This window comes from Colossoma macropomum, unplaced genomic scaffold (genome assembly GCF_904425465.1).
Source record: "Colossoma macropomum unplaced genomic scaffold, Colossoma_macropomum, whole genome shotgun sequence".
NCBI lineage: Eukaryota > Metazoa > Chordata > Actinopteri > Characiformes > Serrasalmidae > Colossoma > Colossoma macropomum.
In genome coordinates, this window is record NW_023494789.1 from 49,051,142 (window position 1) to 49,071,353 (window position 20,212).

A 20,212-nucleotide genomic window follows, 5' to 3' on the forward strand; every position below is an offset into this window, starting at 1 on the left:
AGGCTGGTCAGCTAGCTAACAGGCTAAAAGATAGCAAACAGCCTAAACAGCTCCATCATTAATATCACAGGCTTGAATTAAAGTATTTATGGTATGATTAACTGTAAAACGGCAGTGTAAAAGTCTAAAAATGTCACTGGAATGTCTTACACGCTTCAGATATTTGTGTTTCAGTCAGAAGTCGGGTCAAACCCAGGCTGAATCCCAAACGGCTCCGTACTCCCTAAATAGTGTTCTAGTGTTCTATGAAAATTTCAAAATTCTAGCCTCTGCAGCCAAATAGTGCATTATTTATCGAGTGTGGATGTGTTTGATAGAATTTCTTAACTGTATTTTGCTCTGTTGGGCTGCAGTATCCAGTATTTAAACTCTTATGTAGTGCACTATGTAGGGAGCAGGAAGTTGTTTGAGATTCAGCCCCAGTGTGGGAAGAGGGCGCCGCTGGATTGGTGCTAAGTAATACTTGTGGTGGTGATTTGGTGACCAAAACGTACTTATAAAGTAAAGGTCTTTGCATTAAACAGTGTTGTGTGATCATACGTTCATTGTTATTCGACATTCATGAAATGACCGAACGTTCTCCTCATTCATCGTCCATGGTTGCTTGGCAACGACACCATGCTATAAAGGAACTACATTTCTTGGCGGAAAACTTGTTTATGTCAATTATTTTTAATAATAACACATTATTTCCTGCAAAATTGGGTACTGTATCATATTTTACGTTGGCAGCCGTTTAAAAAAAGCAATAAGCCACTTAATGCCGTGTGTTACAGTGATTTTATCATAGGAAGGGAGTTTTACTCCGCTTCACATCGTGCCTAAGAACACACTTCCCATGATAAAATCGCAGTAACCCACGGCCTCTCAAGGCTTATTGCTTTATTAACGAATTTCTAGACATTTTTACTTGGTTTTGGAGTCATTTCATCTACAGAAACTCTCTGTTGCCAGATAGTGTTGTTTGATTTCAGGCATTACTTCTTGAAACAATGTAAACATCAAAGTAAAAATGTCAAGAAATGGGTTAAATAATCATCTGAAATGTACATCTCATTATGAAAAATATTAGTAGGGCTTTATATTTTTCACAATAAATAATAAAAGCTATTCAAATGACATTTACTAGTTTTATAAACCCATAAGAAATATGTTTGTCTATTAAGCCACAGTAGTGGGCCGTTGCCAGCTCTGCACACTGGACACCAGAGTGTGATTTGTGATAAATTGAGCATAGTTTGCAAGCCGCCCGACATCAAAATCAGTTTTAACTCCAAGCACATCACTAATTGGATGGGACAAAACTTTCTGCAGTTGAATAAAGATAAAAGAGAGACTATTTTATTTGGGAATAGCAATGAGAAGCATAGATTAGCTGCCTATCTGGATTCAAGAGCCCTAAAATCTAAAGAACTAATAAGCTTGGTGTACTAATGGGCTCAGATCTTAGGTTTAGCAGTCGTTACTAAATCAGCTTTTTATTGCTTAAGAACTTCAGTAAGATCAGAGATTGTCTGACTAAAGCAGATCTGGAGAAACTCATCCACACCTTTATTTCTAGCAGCACTGATCACTGTAATGGTCTCCTAACTGGACTCCCAAAAAGACAATCAAACAGCTTCAGCTGATTCAGAATGCAGCTGCCAAAGTCTCACTAGGAGTAATGGTTGAATCCCTGGTTTATGTAAAACATTTTGTAACAGTGACTGTATGAATAAATATATAGAATTTGTGCAACTGTGTACAACAATAATAATGTCATCACCGTATTTATAATAGTAATAATAATAAAAAGACAAAGAAGAATGATTATCTTTAATAAAAGTAGTAAATTGCTGTTGTCAGAAGAAAACCTCGTATCTCCATTTTTTATGTTTTTCAGTTTTGGACATAATTTGAAAATACCTGTTACCCTTTACATTGTGTGTAAATTTCATGATGAATGGACCAAAAGAAACGGCCCAAAATGACTTGGAAAGACGTCTGGTTCCATTGACTTACATTAAAAGTGAAGTAGGTTTTTTCCTTCTCCTGTAAAGTTACCATTTTTGAGATACGAGGTTTTCTTCCGACAACAGCGAAATACAACAATAATAAAAGCAACAATAATTTATTTTCCATTTAGATGTAAAAATGAAACACGTCTTGAGTGTTTCTTATTCTTATAGAGTTTTCAAACATGAAAATATTCAGTAGCTGCAGCTCTGTTAAGCCAGGCATACACTGTGCTATTTGGTGACATTTTGCGCTGTGTGTTTGAATAGATCATCATGTACAGACAAAGCCTACGATTTATATGCTCACACTGTAAACACTCGGTCTGATTGACATGCTGAGATATGGGTTCTCACACTACACGTGAAGCACAGGCGCTACAGACAGCTCTGTCTACGGAAAACTTCTCATTCAAAACAACACGCTGGGCGCCTGAGCACCAAATAAACAGGCAGAGAAACTGACAGCCTGTTTTTATAAAGACAGTTTCAGAAATCAATGTATTAACGTTTATACCTCATAATTCCATTCGGTCAAACAAAGTAAAAAAAAAGTCGGTATATGTGGACTTTGTTAGAGTAAATGTTGGCTTTTTGGCCTCTGTTTGGTCAGCCTACATGTGTTCACCCGTGCTGGTCAGCTGGGATTATGGCTGTCTGAAATGTAATAATCGTTGCCTACTCAGACGGTGTTGTAAGGCAGGTTTATTGTGTTCAGGTTCCTCTGTTCGGCCGCTTTTTAACGGTAGATGTAGACGCTGTGTGTCTACGTTACTCTCTAACCACCTCCACTCTGCCTGCAACCGTTTTACCTGATTTATTATTAACGTTATTATCTTATTTTCATTATTTTATTATTTGTTTGTTTATTTATTATTAGAATTCATATTCTTATTCTGAATATGATTATTTAATATGATTATTTTATTATTATTATTTTTATTTAATAGATAAACTTTACCTTTTTATCTTATTCTTCTTGTATTTTATTTTGATTTGATATGATTTTATTAACTGTTACATTTTAGTGAAGTATTTTTGTTATTAATGTTTACATTTTTTGTACTTACCGGATTTTATATGTTTTTATTAATCATTATTTGCCTTTATTTTTATTATTTGATATGTTCTAACACGTTATCAATCTCTTGTTCTGTATCAACTCGGCAGCATTGTAAATGAGGGTCACCCTCAATGTTCTCCGAGATTAAATCAAGGTTGATTGATTGATTGATTAATTGATCGATTAATTGATCGATCGATCGATCCTTCACTGCCTTACATGTCCCATAATCCTCTATGTCAGTGCTGATGCAGTTAGAAAAAATAGTAGAAAATGTCAGCACTGGCACAAAGAAGAGAGAATCTGGTTTGTGTACAAATACACTACTTTTATTTTATAAACAGTTCAGCATAAATGCTAACATTTAATGCTAACACCTAGCAGTGAGCTGTCATATCTACGTAAGGCAGCGGCACCTTGACCACGTCAATCTGAGCTTGTTTGAGCTGTTAATCAGGCGTTGCTTCTCTCTTCACCCTAAATAAAACGCCGGCTGAAATCATGAATTTTAGTCAGCACTGACCAAAGGTCCAGTCCCATTTCTCATTTTTACCCCTACCCCTTCTTTTCGAGTGTCACTTTGCCCCTTGAAACTGAGTTACAGCTACCAGCGCTGCTCTGTAGGCGACCCTGCCAGTCTGCAGTGACAGCAGAGGAGGGTAAAGTTCAGCTCCTCACTGCTGGTTTTTCATCATATGCCTTCATATACCATCATATTCTTCAGTGATATGAAGCTGCAGTCAGCAATTCGCCAGCTTCTTGTTCAGATTTTCCCATTCCACCTTAAATGGTGCAGCAGTTCTGACCATTTAAGGTGGAACAAGATATTTAGCTAGCTAGCTACCGAGACATCAGCATACTACTAGCAATTTTTATGCTTGTTGAAGAAAAAGGACCATAGTACATTGAAACAACGTTAAACTAAGATTATACAGCGGTTATCAGAATCGTAATTATCGCAATCGTAATTTTCCTCACATTTGTGGGTTTCTTTGGTCTCTTGTTCAGCCATCTTGCTGGTTTTTCTTTTCTTCTTATATCACTCTGTTTGGAGCCTCTGAAAAACCTCCGTTTGGAGGGCCATGTAGCCCTAACACTTCACCCTCCCCCTCCAGCTTAGCAAAAGTCAGGACACCCTGCCCCTAGACGTGAACGCGGAAAAAGAAGGATAGGGCTAAGTGTTAAAGGCAAGGGGTAAAACAGGATTAGGCCCAAATTAGGCCTAAAAGGCTTTTGATATACTGACTAGTTTTAATGAGCTCTGAAATGGTTTTATATGAATCTTAATTAGCATATTTGCAATACTGGATCAGTCCATACAGCTACTTGCCAGTTAGCAGTAGCCTGTGGTCAAATATGGCCTCTGAAGCCACTGGATGGCTCTATCATGGCTCTCACTGCCTTCCATTTTTCAGTGATGACTCTGCAGCAGTTGTTTGTCTCAGGCTGCCGCCTCCTTCTGGCAGAAGATCACACCGCCACTGTGGCGCACATCAATATATCATTAATGACCACACAGATTTCCAGCCTAATGATTGAGTGACCCGTGACCCGTATGGGGGATTATCTTCTAGGTTATGGAACTCACCATATTAGATCATTTACATATATCATTTCAGACTTGAGAGCCAACAACAGACAGAGAGCTTAAATGTTAAGTGTTCACAATAGTGCTGCACTGCAAAAACTGGTATCATGCCAAGTAATGTTATTGTAAATCTATTGAATAAATGTAGTATTTGTCCTGTTGAGATTGTTGTAAGCTTATTTAAGATAATTCAACTTATTTTCAAATATTTGTTACTTGTTTTAGGTAATTTTATCAAGTAAAATTATCTCTCTATAGTGGCAAATAATTGTGCTTGTTGTAAGAAATGTGCTTGAAACCGGCAAAGTTTTCTGCCACTATAGTGGATAATTTTGCTTGATTAAGTCTAAAAATAAGATAGATAATCTTATAATAAGAGCACAACCATCTCAAAACAAGAAATGATAGATATATTGACTATATAATGGATCATTACGCTTGACAAGTTACTATTTTTGCAGTGAATTATCTGCTGTAAGCATTTATTGATATGAAGGGTAACTGTCCGCTCTCCTGTCTCATCCAGTTTTGTGTAAATTTTGCTTTTTAAGAGTGACCGGTCAGTTTGGTTAGTTGTCTGTAGACTTGTTAGTTATAGACCAAGTGGGCTTCTACAGTATTGGGCACCTCTTCTCTGGCTCCCAGAACAACAGAGTCAGTTTTAGGTTGTCATGATTAGTGATGTCTCGATCTGATCCGGGCTTTTATTCAGTTAATCTCAGGCTTATTACATACTAAGGCTTATTGTTCAGTAAATACTAGGACTTCAATGCAGACTGGTTGAGCTGTTCTTAGGGTGTAGAAGTGTAATAAAACTGGCCATTTAAGGGGTTAAAGTCAACATGAATCGGAAGTCGGGAATATTTGTGTGCGGGACATGATTTTATTCTTCAGAGTTTGACTGGAGCATGAAAATGCTTCAAAGTGAACTCTGACTGAGCAAAATTTTGCAGAAAAGCCAAAAATCTTTTAAAAAATAAAAATGAAAAGATTTTGTCAAAAATGAAGTACTACGTTTTAATTGTGAATTTCCTGTAGTTTCTAAAAAATGATTCATTATTTTTCAAAAGCTTGATTTTGTTTTACTTTTTGAGATGTGGATGAGGCGAAGCGCCGGTTAGCAGGCTGGCCTTTTAGCATCTGTATTACTTTCACTTTTCTCACACTTTCACTGCAAATACAAGAGAAAAGAGACCATCTGGTTATTATTCAAATAAATCTGTGTGAAAGTGTAACTAAACAGCACAAACGCTGGCAGATATTTGAGCGATCTCACTGGTGTTAAGCCAGCGCAAACTGACTGAAACAACTGATGTGATTATTTTACAAACAGTCAAAAACTGAAAGTGAAAGTGAGAGTAACTCAGGTGAGGAGAGTGAAGGCAGAGAGCAGGGCCTGTGAAGAAGGGAAGCTGTCAGCAGTTGGCTAACCAACTGGCATAGCTGACCTACGTGCTGCCGGGATGTGATGATGGGTGTTCTTGCTTGATGATTGGGAGTGGAAGGAAAACATGCTAAGACAATGTTGATTTGTATCATTTTTTCCTGCGGCTGGAAAAAGGCTGATATAGCCAAATGTCAGAAGGCGTTTGGAGGTCACTACAGTTCGATCCAAGATTACGGACAAACTAGGATTTTGTCTTTTGAATAATACGACACAGTCGATTGTGCTTAATATGACCAAGAACATGAACTAACAAGGTAAAACATGTCCTTTCTGATTTTAGGTCAACTTTAAGGCTGATGCAAAACTTTTTCTGCCGTTTAATCCGCCCTTCTCTGTTAATAACTTCGTTTTTCATGCTTGCTTGCTGTTGCCTTTATTTTGATGTGTAAATTTAGAGATTTGTACTTAATCTGGGTCACAAAGTACCTTTTTTAACATGAAAACGCATGAATAGGAATAAGAGGCACATATCAGTTGCACTTTTGTATTACAGCAATTAAACACAACAATAATAAGCTCTTACCCATCTGAATGAGCTCACAAGTTCAGAAAAAAACATTGTGCATCAAACAATACAGGAAGTCTCATACATCTTTTACACAGTGGTAGGAAACATGGTAGAGCTCTGGTTCTGAAAGGCAGCCAACTGGGACATGCATATAGCATAACTCCTCTGGCGGCAGAGTTAAAGGAGCAGATTTTAGTACCGGGCTTGTCAGGTTCTGGGGGTTAATGGGTCAGGTATCATCTAAAATAAGCCTGATTCACCTCTGATCTCTTTTTTACTCTCTACTTAAGCCTCTGTCTTAGAGGTGCCATAAACAGACATTATCCAGAACCTGCAAAAGTGTGGAGCGTTTCCAGAAATGAACTAAAAGAAAGTGAAAAATACATACTAAGGCTTATTATTCAGTAACTACAGGGACTTCAGTGCAAACTAATGGAGCTGTTCTTAGGTTGTAGAAGTGTGTAATAAACTTTGGGCCCGCCGGCAGGCCCATGGCTTGGCAAGGGGTTATATTGCGATGTTACAGTATTGAAAAAGGATCTTTCAACTCCAGCAACTCTATCCAGTTCTCTGCTAGTATGTCTCCCCTGTAGGGTCCCTCCACACCTGGTCTCACTGTTCTGATCTAGTCTATATCTCTGGCCGTTGAGTCCAGGCACTCTATTCAAAATAGATCAGACCCCAGAAAGATCTGACCTGCCTGCCCACCGCAGAAACCCGATCGGTTGCGGCGCTATTTTATTTTTTCTCCATCTTCTCCATTCGGCCTGCTTGAGAGACCAATCAATGTTTTCGTGAGACGCTCTTTTGGCATTTCTTTGCGATATTCCAAGAAGCTCCTGACTCTGTGAAAAACAATCTGGCAGTTCCCGGCGACGTCCTCCTCGCGACGGTCCCCTTCCAGTTTCCGCGCTATTGACTCCATTAAAGCCTTCATTAGCCCAGATATCTTGTTGATGGCGGCATTAGCAGGAGCGAGGCGGGCTTGTTGATGAAAGGCAAGACTGTATCTGAGTAACAGAAGCCCCTATCCTGCTCCAGGTGGACTCACCTGCCCCATCTCGGGGGACGCAATTACTCTTCGCGCGGCTGGATGAAGGAGCGCGCGTCCCCAGACTACAGCGCCGGCAAGCCCCTGCTAATTGGTGATGTCAGCGATTCACCACCAGCCCTGTTTTCTCTTTTTCCACCTCCACCTTTTTTTTTCTCTCTTTTCTTTTTTCTGTTCTCTGGTTCTTCACCCGCTTCGTTTTGTTTTTTTGTTTGTGCTTGCTCGACACATTCCTCAGTCCTCCAGCGCATGCATATCGGCAAATGTTTTATTCATGCAATCAGACGAATCGGTCTTCGCCTCTCTCTCTCTCTCTCTCCCTCTCTCTCTCCCTTTCTCTCTCTCTCTCCCTCTCTCTCTGCCTGCATTCACAGCACGTTCTAGCTAAATGAGTGAGGCTCGGTGTTTCAAAGCTGTGCCATTGTGATTCTCTAGGTGCTGGAAGATGCTCCTGTCCTCCTGTCATAGAGATAAAACCCAAACAGGTCAATGTTCTTTTTCTCGTGACACCACCAAACCCATTTTTTTTTTTAATAATATTAGCTGTTGGGCCGAGACGTCGAGCTGATCAACACACATGCGTGAGGTGGAAACAGGAGGTGCTCTCTTGCAGCGGTGAACAGACACCGTGTCCCGAAGGGCGCGCCGCACCTGCTGTAGAATAATTGCGCTGGCTCTGTCATTTAACTTCCCTCCAAAGATCTTAGCTTTAATTAAAACTTCGCCGCGCTGCTCTCTCTCGGCGGCCTTAAATAATGGGGCAGGATCGCTCCTCTGGAAGTTTCCACGCTGCGCCCTCGACTCTGCTGAATTGCTGCTGTGTTTTGGGCTCACGGTTAGGGGTTGCCAAGGAGCATAGCATGATGCAAGCATTGTCGAATGTTTCTCATGCTAAATATGAATGTACTGAATTGACTCCGTGTGTTTGTGTGTGTGTGTTTGTGTGTGTGTGCGTGTGTGTTAGGGCTGCCAACTGGGATCAGAAAAGAAATTCAATGTTTGTTTGTCAAAAAATAGAATTTTCAATGCATTATTGTTCATGAGCAGTGCAGTAAACACCATTATAGGACAATGTTATGATTCTTTAATCCACTGAAATATCAGGCATTCCCAAAAGCTCACTGTGTTATAATCCAATGGTTGCCATTCCACCTCAAAGTCCTCGAAAGTTCCTACTTATGACTTCAGAGGTGGCGAGTATGACTTAATTTGTGTTCCAAGTGGTTTTGGATGGGAACAAGATAGATGCACTGGAAATAGGGCCGAAAGATTCATCGTTTTTATATCGAAATCGCGATTTAAGTGCAGTTTTCAAATCGCAAGAGCTGCAATTTTTTTTAATTATAGTCTACGTTATCAAATACAGTTAGACCAATCAGAGGCAACCAAACCTCCATGTGTTGTGACATCACAACCATGACTTACTGGCAGTTTGGCAAACTTCATTCAGGGGTCAAACCTCAAGACAGAAAAGGTGGATATTCTAAACTTCTTGGCCAAAAAAGAAAGAAAAAAAAAAACAGGATTGAACCTTATACTACGGCAGTCTGGAGAGGCCATGAGCTGTTGTTATAATTGATTTCAAGATAACAACTTTTTTATCTTGAGATCACAAGATAATTAGCTTGTTATCTCTAGAAAACCACTCTTATCTTGAGATCACAAGATAATTAACGTGTTATCTCAAAATAACAACTTTTGGTATCTCGCGATAACAAGATAACTAATTATTTGAAGAGAACAACTTTGTTATCTTGTGATTACATGATAATTAACTTGTTATCTCAAGATAACAAACCAGAAAATTATATCTACCTCATGGCCTCTCTGGACTTCCGTATAATACCTCATAGATAAAAGCTGCAATTTAAATTTCAGTCCCAATATTAGCATAAGAAAAATCGCAATTAGATATTTTCCCCAAATCATTCACCCCTAACTGGAAATAATGTTTTTAGTTTATTTTTGTTTTCCAGTCATTAAATAGAGTCTGTTTATGTTGTGCTACTGCAACAAAATGATGAGCAGAGGATGCTAATGAGATGAGTAACGTCTGTATCCAGTTTGAAGCATCACATAACATGCGCTTATTTTTATATTGTAGCGTGTGGGTGATTTCAGCCTGCAGTGTTCATGTTTGGCTGTTGAATAACTAAAATACAACCAGCTTACAGTCCAACTGTCTGCAGCTTTTTTCTGCTGACACAACTCAGAGTTCATCGAAAAGTTTCCCACTAGTAAATCCAACATTGTGTCGTTCATGTGTTGCAATACATTTCTGACAGTTTGAAGGCAGCGTTAGCCTGGAAGTGTGAGATGGTTGTCTAAAAAGCTTCACGAGTTTATTTTTACACAGTTTCTAAAGAATGACCATTCCACTGAGCCCTTCAGTCCAGTTATCTTGCACTCTAGGCCAGTAAAACAGCCAGTAGCTGTGTGAATTAATGTGTGCAATCAATGAGTTGGGGTATAGAAAGTCTCTAACTAGCTTAGATGCCTGCAGTGCCAAATAGCTAAACCGGCAGCTCAGTTTACAACCTTATATGCAGGTTTGGGAGGGTCACTTTAAAAATATGTTTCAATACAGATTACTGATTAAATGTAATTTCATCCAAAGGATTCCCAAATTAATGTAATGTAATATGACTACTGTCCATCACTCTTCTATCAAGCCTTTTAAGACAAAAAAAAAAGTCTTCACTGTTACATTAAACAAAATGATACAGGTTACATATAACGGCCAGTAGTGAAGCCAGAATTTGATTTAAGTTGGGATGCCAGCTAGGAAGCATTATGTCCCAGAGACAGTTAACTTAGTTAACTCACTGATAGCTGACAGTACAGCATGGCAGGTAATGGCTAATTAACCAGAGTCCTGCCTTTTACAGCAGTAGGTGTCCAGGATGAATGGTTGAAGATGATTACCTCGTCATTTCTGGAACTGTTTTCTTTTTGTGGCCAATTTTGCTGCTAAGTTAGCTCACTATAGCTATATAAGTAGAACACCTCAGATACATTGCTATAGTCAGGAGAAAGAGGTATATGTAGGACTTTGTTTACCATTGTTTTGTTATATACCTCATCAGAGGCTGCGTGAAGTCGTGTAAACGTGTAAACTTCAGAGCGTCTGCTTTAGCAGTCACTTTCGTTTTAGGTGGAAAAAAGACACAATAATGCAAAACTTTTATATTTGTCACACAGTTCACACCGCAAAAATAATAATAATAATTATTATTATTATTATTATTTTTATTTATATAGCACTTTTCATGCCAGTGTCAGCTCAAAGTGCTTTACAGACAGGTAATAAAGCTTAACAGTAATACAAGGACAAGTATTAATTTAGAATCATAAGAAAACGACTCGGGGCAGCACGGTAGCGCTGTTGCCTCACAGCAAGAAGGGCCTGGGTTCGATTCCTGGCCGGGTGACCAGGGTAATTTCTGTGTGGAGTTTGCATGTTCTCCCCGTGTCTGCGTGGGTTTCCTCCGGGTACTCCGGTTTCCTCCCACAGTCCAAAAACATGCAGTCAGGCTGATTGAACATGCTAAATTGCCCCTAGGTGTGAGTGTGAGTGTATGTCTGTCTGTCTGCCCTGTGATGGACTGGCAACCTGTCCAGGGTATATCCTGCCTTCCGCCCAATGACAGCTGGGATAGGCTCCAGCACCCCACCGCGACCCAGAAGGATAAGCGGTTTAGATGATGGATGGATGGCTGGATGAAGAAAACGACTCAGATCAAATTAAAAGATAAACACCACGAGACGTATAAATTAAATGCTGAGTTAAAGAGATACGGTTTTAGATGCTTCTCAAAAGTGAGCACTGAGCTTGACTGTCTAATATAAGGTGGATTTGAGCTCCACAGTTTAGACGCATAATAAAAAAGAATGTCTTCATTGGACAAAGATATCCGAAAATCATGTTTCATGTGTGAGTGATAATGGAATCCGGCTAGCTTTTATACTTTTCCTATTATCTGATTACTGCCTTGTTTCTGGAACTGTAACTGCTTGTTAATCTCGATTACATAATGCTGTTATATGTACTCTGTAATTACTTATCCTTATAATACCCACATATACTTATGTGTATAAATATTGTATGATTGTTAGCTTGCGGCACTGCTGAGTATCTGCATTTGGATCGTTGGTTACTGTGCCAAGGAGACGCCTCTGAGCTCAGCCGTATATCTTACCTTGCGGTAAGAGTGGCATGGCAGCATAGCCAGCATAGCAGCTGGGCAGCAGTGCAGCCAGAATTGAACATGTTCTGTGGGAAGCAGAGCTGCAGAGCTCCTTTCAAGCTAGCTGAGATAATACTAACCAGCTCCTCTCTCCTAGTTAGCAGCACTATTTAACATTTAGCAATTGAAGGTAGACAGTTTGAAGGTATGAAGCGAAAGGATACCACCCAGCTGTAAGAAGGTTTTAGTGAATTGTGATGACCAGCTTATGCAGGTGTTGCCTTATAAGCACTGATTCTATAACACTTCTTCCTCTTCTCATAGCTACACCTGTCCAAGTGTGACATATTTTCCTGCATAGTAAAACGTACCTTACATTAAACCTGACAATTTATTGGCTTCCGTTTTATTCATGATGCTGTGCAGCCATGACACAAGTCACGTTTAGCGCCTTCGTTTTTAATCTAGAAGCTACACGGCTCGCGTAAATGTCAACAATGTCATTATGTCAGCCTGATATTTTTCCCCTTTCAGATCCCCTGTAGTTTTCTCCAGGTTCACGGCTGAGGCCACTGTGCAGGCTTGAGAGATTCTACACCTTGGACACAGAAACAGTAGGCTGTCATATCACTGAGGGAATTAGTGTGAGCGGCACGAGAACCAAACAAGCCCAATTACAGCAGCCGAGGCTTTTCTGGAGCCGCCATCCAGCGCTAGCAGTGAACAGCTCGCGCATCCGACCACTTTCTTTTCTGCCTCTCCATCTCAGACAGCAGCCTTGATGCTGGAAAATCCTCCTCGCTTGTTTGCCGACACCGAGACGGCGGAAGGAGCAACACATGCAGATGAACTTTATGAAGGGATTCACACGTCTCACCTGCTGAAAGCTTGTAAAGTGACTCATGGAATATATTTGCATGCTGTTCCCCAATGTCGTCAATAAACGCAGTCAACATCTGTTTATCAGGGAGAGCGAATCAATCAAGTGGATTATAAACAGATATCTATAGGCGCTCCCTTTAGAAGCCTTATATGTCAATTAATCATCTATTTTTTGTGTAGTTAATTGTGATTAATTGCATTTGCTCAAATTAGTGCCTGAAGAAAGCTTTTTGCCTTTGAAAGCAGTGCATTTTAAAGCAGCGCGTTTTGATGTAGATATATGAGTGGATCAAATAAGCTTCATCAGAATGTATTTATCGCAAACAAGCCCAGTCAGCTGACGTTTTGTTGATTATCTTAGTGAAAATAGGTTTACACATCCTTTACAGAGAACACACTTAAATATAGTATTTTCATGCAAGTTTAGTGCACAATTTCTATTTATTTGCTAAGTTTAAAATAACGAAAAAAAATAACAAAAAAATACATTTAAAAAATATTTTTTAAATATTAAAAATATAAAAAATATAAATATTGTATTAGAAATATACAGCGTGATTCAAAAAGATTCATCCGATTTCAAAGCGCCATATTTTTACACCCGTGAGGCGCCGAGGAACCAATCAAAATCCAATTGAAAGAGGGGGTCATAGAGTTTCTGACCATCACCAGAAGATGGCTCCCTTCAGTCTGAGAGGAGATGAGACCCCTGAGCAGAAAAGCGTTCTGCGTTCTCCACTTCAATAAGAGTGAATCCGTCATAACTGTGCAGTGTGATTTTCGTGGGCAGTGAAGCTCCAACAGCTCAGAGCGTTCGTCGTTGGTTCCACAACACTGGATGATCTCCGAAATCGCACTGAAAGAGCCGTGAGTGCAGCGACACCCGACATGCTCAATCCAGTATGGGATGAATTTGACTATGGTGTTGATGTTGTCTGTACAGCTGGAAGAGGTTCATACTGAGACCTTGTAAAATTACATAATAAACTTTATGCTCATTTAAACCATTTACAGTTTACTGCATTGATCTGTAACGATTTACAAGTGAAATGAATCATTTTGAAATCAGATGAATCTTTTTGAATCACCCTGTATTATATAAATGTAAAACAATATTAAAAATAACAGAACTTTTGCACAAGCCGAAAAAATGCTTTATATTTTACACCAGTGTGTTCAATTTCTGAAATAAATGAACACATTCTCTTATTTTCACTTAAATCCAACTTTTACGCTGAGGAAGGTGCTGAATGTAAGGCTTTAAAAGCCATTTTAGCAGATTCTGTCACAGAAACATACAGTGCGCTGCAGCTGGGCTTCAGCCTGCACTACTATGGATGGTTCGAAGGGTAAAAAACATGCGTTAATAGCTTTAAAGAAGTCAGTGCTTTTAATAATCTATCTCATTGTTAGTTTGTTTACGTTGACTGTGTTAATAATGACAACTGTGTAATTTATCACATAGTTAAGTAATACATTTGCGTTTGATTTACATTCTGTTTTGACAGGTTTGAGTCTGCATCAGATTTAAATCATAATAAAACGTCTCTTCTTGTACATGCAAACACAAATGTGGAATGTGGAAAGTTTAGAACCCACAAACTCTCTGCTAGTTTCAATAAGCTACGAGTGCAAAATTATTCATAGAAAATGACCACATACTTTTATCAATAAAGGTTAAAGTCATATACGCTTATAGGCTCTACAGTAAGTCCGGCAAGGCCATTACGATGTACTTTTACATCAGCAGTAGATTGCTTTCTCAGCAGGATTACTTCATAAAGTTTTCTACAATATTCTTGTGAATTTAATTATTAAGTGTGTTGGCAGTGATGGAGGTTAGAGCAATTCTCATACAGTGGAAATTACAGCATTCCTGATAGTTTTTCCCTTTGCTCTGTGAAAAATAACAGATGACCTTCCACGGTGCGGTAATCAATAGTGTAGAAGTCCCATTGTTCATTAACAGAGAGTTGGGACAATGCCATGCACAAATAGCAGTTTTCTCTCTGCTGTGCAAGGTGGTTAGTCTGTGAGCACAATGGAAAGGTACAGTGCAGAATCATCATGTAGAGGGAACAGGACGAGTCTTAGAATCTGATGCTATTATTACAAATAATATTATGGATCAGCATCAGCAGCGTCAGCAGGACCAGTGTTAATGTACTTTAGTCTTCAGATGTGCAAAGGCGCCACGTTTTCTGTCATCTAGCTGTAACTTCTGACAGATTGTTGTTTAATACCATATACAGGCATTTCAGATCAACAGTGGGCTGAGCTCTCACTCCTTAAATCCAAAACTCAAACTCTGGATTAGGGAATCAACAGCTAAGATCCCAAAACCATCCTGTTTTTAATCACACAAATATACATCACTATTTCATGAGGAATTCTTCAGTTTCAGCTGTCTTTTTTGCCACATTAATATTTGTGAATAACAATATAATAGTACAAGTCTAAAGAGAACAAATTAGCTGCATTTCTTCCAACTAAGACTGCTCAGCTCGAGTAAACAAACGTCGCTCAGCGCCGCCCTCTAAAGGCGTCATTTACAAACATCGAATAAACAAACGTTGCTCAGCGCCGCCCTCTAAAGGCGTCATTAACAAATATCGAATAAACAAACGTTGCTCAGCGCCGCCCTCTTAAGGCGTGATTAACAACCATCAAATAAACAAACATTGCTCAGCGCCGCCCTCTTAAGGCGTGATTAACAACCATCAAATAAACAAACGTTGCTCAGTGCCGCCCTCTAAAGGCGTCATTAACAAATATCGAATAAACAAACGTCGCTCAGCGCCGCCCTCTTAAGGCGTGATTAACAACCATCAAATAAACAAACGTCGCTCAGCGCCGCCCTCTAAAGGCGTCATTAACAACCATCAAATAAACAAACGTCGCTCAGCGCCGCCCTCTAAAGGCGTCATTAACAAACATCAAATAAACAAACGTTGCTCAGCACCGTCCTCTAAAGGCGTCATTAACAAATATCGAATAAACAAACATCGCTCAGCGCCGCCCTCTAAAGGCGTAATCAACACACATCTAATAAACAAACGTCACTCAGCACCGCCCTCTAAAGGCGTCATTAACAAACATCAAATAAACAAACGTCACTCAGCGCCGCCCTCTAAAGGCGTCATTAACACGTTGCTCAGTGCCGCCCTCTAAAGGCGTCATCAACAAACATCAAATGTCACTCACCGCCACCCTCTAAAGGCGTAGTACCATCAGTGAGAAGATCATAATTATTTTGTAAGTCCTGTGGCGTCTCAGTAAATGTGTTTTCTGCTTTTTCATGTACATATTTGCCTCAAACCAACCAATGAAAATGAACCCAGTTCACATTGTTTGTTGAGATTTGAGTATATGATTGTGAAAGCTGACAAATGTGGAAATTAATTGTGATCAGGCAATTATGTAATAATGGTGACAGGTGTAGGTTCACCTTGTATCTATATTCATTAACCATTTTATCATAAACATTTACTGTATAGGTCCATTTTGTATGTTTACAGTTACAGACTGTAGCCCATCTGTTGCTGCAGTTCCTCAGCCCCCCTCTGCTCCATTCATCTAAGGAAAGAGATCACAATAGGACCACCGCTGACCAGATATTATTTTTGGAAATAAACTATTCTCAGCACAGCAGTTGTATGTTAGTGGATGTTGTGCAGGTACTAGATCTGATAGCTCATGAGCTGATCAAAAAGGTGTTATCTCCAGGAATCAGTAGATGTTATAAATCTGATGAAATTCTACAAATCCGTGATTGCAGCGTGAATTAAAATTCCCCCACAGAAAACATTTGCTTCCTACCTGGCAGATGAAATACCAAACGGAAGAACGTTATCAGCGTTATCAGCGCCCCATGAGAGGGCATCTTCAAATAAAACAGTGAGATTGGATTAATCACAGATACTGATAATCCTTCAGATTTTAATCTGATTTCAGGGAGTTCAGATTAGGGGCTCGTCCTTTGCCAAAGGATGCAATAAACCAGCTGTGCTTCGAGCACAGATTATGTATTATGAAGCAAATAATCATTTTAAACAGTCATAAAATTGTATTTGGTCCTAATATGAGTATTTTAGTTTTTTAAATGAGCACAAAAAATAGGGATCCTCACAAAATTCAAGCTTTATTGACTTGATGTTCTGTCACTCAGCGTTTATTTCATAGTTGCTCAATACAACATTCACACTAGGGCTGCCAAAACATGCAATTCTGTGCAATTCAGTTTAATAACACTGTTGATTCTGCAGATTGTACTAGAGCTATAAGGATCACTGCAGCACCTCGATGGTGGGACGCTTGTTTTTTTCTCCATTAAAGACCAGCTAAGTGCGTTTTAGATCTGAAGAGGCAACCAAAATGCTTCTGCGCCACACTGCTACCTCCTCCTGTCTTATCAGTGTAGCCATTTATACCAGCCATGCATGGCAAGCTTTTCATTCTGACTGTGTTCAAAGTCTAATTTTTGAAGTTTTATGCAACTTTTGCAACATTTACTGCTATGAGCTGGAAGCAAGTACAAAATACTCAGATATCAGTACATTTTTTATTAAAGTTTAAAAAATATTAAACAAAAGCTTAGCACTGAGTACTTTTACCATGTTCCAAGGCAGATTGACTGAATTACACTGAAATACCAACAGGTTCTGGGTATTAACTGGGTAAGTAAATTTCCAGGTAGTTGTATGACATAAAAAGATTGCACATGAATTAAGTAAGAAGAGTTTTATCAAGGTCCTTATACAAAAGTCTGTCTTCTCAGTGGACAACAATGCGTCTGGGCAGTTATTTCCTCTCATGCGAGACCAGAGAACTCTCTATTTAAATAGGGAAAGACCTATAAAACTGAAACTACCAGCCACATAAACGTTTCAGAAACAGAAATCACTGATAAAATCTGACAAAAATAACTTAAATAGATCGTAGCTGCGCCACTCGGGAGCCCATCCTCGAACTTTGTGCCATCATATGACTCACTCACTACTTTCTGATTTACGTTCCTGCTTAAAACAACCTTACATGTTTTTACCACCTTGTTCCTCCAAATATTTATGAGATTCTGTTTCTTAGAAAATCTAGAACCTGTTTAGCATTTCAGTGTAATTTAGTTAAACTGACTCAGAACTTACCATTATGTTTATAATTATCAGTAATCAATAATTATCTAGCACTTTGGAGTTTGTACTTCACACTAACCTGATTAATACATATGGATTATAATACTGTAAAAGTAAGTTTTTCCATTTGGTTCTGTTTGACAGACATGATTACTTCAGCTATTTTGTTTATTTGAATTTATTTAATTACACTTTATGAAGCAATTTATTTAATTGTATTGCTGTGGTGATGTCATACATATTGCAAATTTAGCTAATTTTGTAAATGTTCATAGTTTTCTTTGTAAACTTTATATACTGATGTCATACACTGGAAATGAAAGTACCTTTTAGCATCAGTACTATCCATAGACTGCACTAACAAAGGACGTGTGGCTAACATGCAGCTTGCACCCAGAAACAGCTTGTGGAACAGCAGCAATGATTTCCACCGCCAGGCTTTATTTATTTATTTATTTTAATATGCTGTTGCTCATTTAAACCATGTGTGGAATAAACACAAACGGCTAGAGTGATTTTTTTGGGGGCTCCCATTACTTACTTACTGCCCAATGTTGCACCAAGACCTCCTGCTGCTAAAAAGCTTTTGCTCTTTCTGTGTGGAACTCAAATCAGCTGCGCCAGTTCTGGGGGTTGGACTGGCAATGATCAGCCCCCGCTGCTGGAGAGTTAGCCAGCTGACCTTTAGAGCATTTCACACTGCTTTAAAACCCGATCTCAAAGTCAGTCCGGACTTGCTTTGCATGTTGGATTTGCACCCGTTGAATGCAGCTCCCATTTGGTTTTGCTTAAAATGACCCTGACGAAGTTCTACAAAGTCACAGAGAATCAGTCGTGAGGAAAATTCCACCAGTGTGTGAAAAAAGATTATCATACTTAAATTATTACAACGTAAACAAACTTATTCAGAGTGGTTTGATGCAAAGTGCTCCGTTCTAGATAAACTGAGTGGTTTACAGTGGTGGTGAATGGAACCAGACGTCTGAAGAGTTGCTGCCTGATGTCTCAGACGTCTGATTTTCAGTTGTTTAAAGAATGTTTTGGTCTACAACTCATTTTTAAATCTATTTATGGTGGAGAGATACATGCAGGGTGTTGTGAGGCAAAACAATTCCTGAGGAAACCTTTTTTTTCCCACTATTTTACCTATTCTGCATTTTCCGTGCATTAACCTCTTAAAATCTCAGGCTTATTACATATTAAGGCTTATTATTCAGTGATTACAGGAACTTCAATGCAAACTGGCTGAGCTATTCTTAGGTTATAGAAGTGTGTAATAAAACTTTGGGCTTGTTTCAACTTGTTTGTGGTCATCTGATAAGTGGAAGCAAGTATGTTCCATGGGGGCTAATAAATCTGGTTTATTTTCCCTAAATTCTGTAATATATATATATATATATATATATATATATATATATATATATATATATATATATATATATATATATATATATATATGATCGTATGAAAGTGGTTTGATATAAAATGCTCCATTCTAGAGAACCTTGTTCACAGTGCTGGCGATGGGAACCAGATGGCATGAGTCTTTAATGTCTCTAAAAAGAGTTGTGAGGCTTAAAGATAATACATTCGTAGAGGTACAGTACATGCAGGGTGTTGTGAGGCAAAGTAGTCCCCCAAAAAAACATATTTTTTTTAAATTTACCACTATTTTACCATCATCAACATTCCACAGGTAGGTTCACTGGTGGTTTTGGATGGTAAATAAAATGTCTATGTATATTTGTGTTGTAGTCATGGCGACCCCTGGTTCCTATCACCACCACTGTAAAGAAACTGAACCGTTTCACACCAAACCACTCTGAATCACTCTGTTTACATCTCACACCCTGAATTATGCAGCGTATGTAATTATGAAATGCATCAGCATGTAGAACCGGAGCTTTCTGTGAGCTACCGTGTTTCCTATCACTGTATAAAAGATGAATGAGCTCACGCACAGATCACATACCGAACTGCTGTAACTGATTTGTTTAACCAGATTAATGATGAAATGCAACTGAGGTGTGGCTTGTGTTCCTATTAATGTGTCAAAAATGTATTTTGTGAGACGACCTGAATAAAAATCGACCAATTTTTGGCGTTGCTTACATATCAGATACAAACAGCAGCACTGAGAAATTGCTATTAATGGAGAAGCGCAGATTAAACGGCTGAAATAGCCACATGTTTGGGTTTTGATCATGAACGCAAGCTAACTTTACGGAAATAAGACGAGTTAGCCGCTTTTACATTGGTGGATGACCTTTTTTATTGAGAGCGTCAGTGTATCAGTTTGAAGAACGTACACTTTGGCACTCAGTTTGACAGCATGCACTTTATTTAGAACCACTACATTG

General features: G+C 39.0%; 1 protein-coding gene across 1 annotated transcript in view; it reads left to right on the plus strand.

Annotated features, from left to right (window-relative positions):
• cntn4 (contactin 4) overlaps positions 1 to 20,212 on the plus strand; it is a 298,829-nt gene that overhangs the window by 66,724 nt on the left and 211,893 nt on the right. The gene's annotated exons all lie outside the window — the stretch shown is intronic.